Source organism: Penaeus monodon, chromosome 29 (genome assembly GCF_015228065.2).
Source record: "Penaeus monodon isolate SGIC_2016 chromosome 29, NSTDA_Pmon_1, whole genome shotgun sequence".
NCBI classification, from domain to species: domain Eukaryota; kingdom Metazoa; phylum Arthropoda; class Malacostraca; order Decapoda; family Penaeidae; genus Penaeus; species Penaeus monodon.
This window is the reverse complement of record NC_051414.1, coordinates 17,992,457-17,993,182: the sequence shown is the minus strand read 5'-3', so window position 1 is coordinate 17,993,182 and position 726 is coordinate 17,992,457.

Here is a 726-nt window from a genome sequence, read left to right as displayed (position 1 = left end):
TTCTTTTTCTTTCTTTTTCCTCTTCATTCTGCATCACTTTTCACCAGGTTTCCTCCCAATGCACCTCAAAAAGAAACAGTACACAGTACATGGCAGCCATTGTGCCGTGAAGCAAGTGCTCCAGTTTGTAAACATGGGGACGTTGAAGTTTCCATTCTGTTCTTTTTTTCTCTCTCTCTCTAAGAATTTGGTGTATTCTATTAAAGTAAATACTGATTGATCAGTTATACTAACTACGGCTGCAGTTTTGTATATTTTATATGGGAGAAGTTGAAATAGGAACTTCACTACTTAAAATAGATAAAATCTAACCCGATTCTTATGTTTCAGAAACAATCTAACTCCTTTTCTTTCACTGGAGTCTGTGGCAATCTTTTTATCGGCTTCAATGGATCGCAGAGACTCTCACCTATCCATTAATCTTGCTTCAAAGAAAAAAGCTGTTGGGGCTCATATATTGTTCATGTCCATGTTCAGCACTTCGAACTATAATATAAAACATAAAGTAATCTAAACATCCTTGTTGCAGAGATTTTTTTTAATGAAATACAAAATTTGTATGATAACTTGCATAGCACTAACAAAAATTAGTGCAGAAATTTAAAGGATACGCGTATCACATTGATAGTGATGAATGAATAAGCATCTACCACAGAAAGACAGATAGAGAGAGGGAAAAGAGAAACTTTATTTCCCTCAACATACACAGAATGTTGCCGAATCATT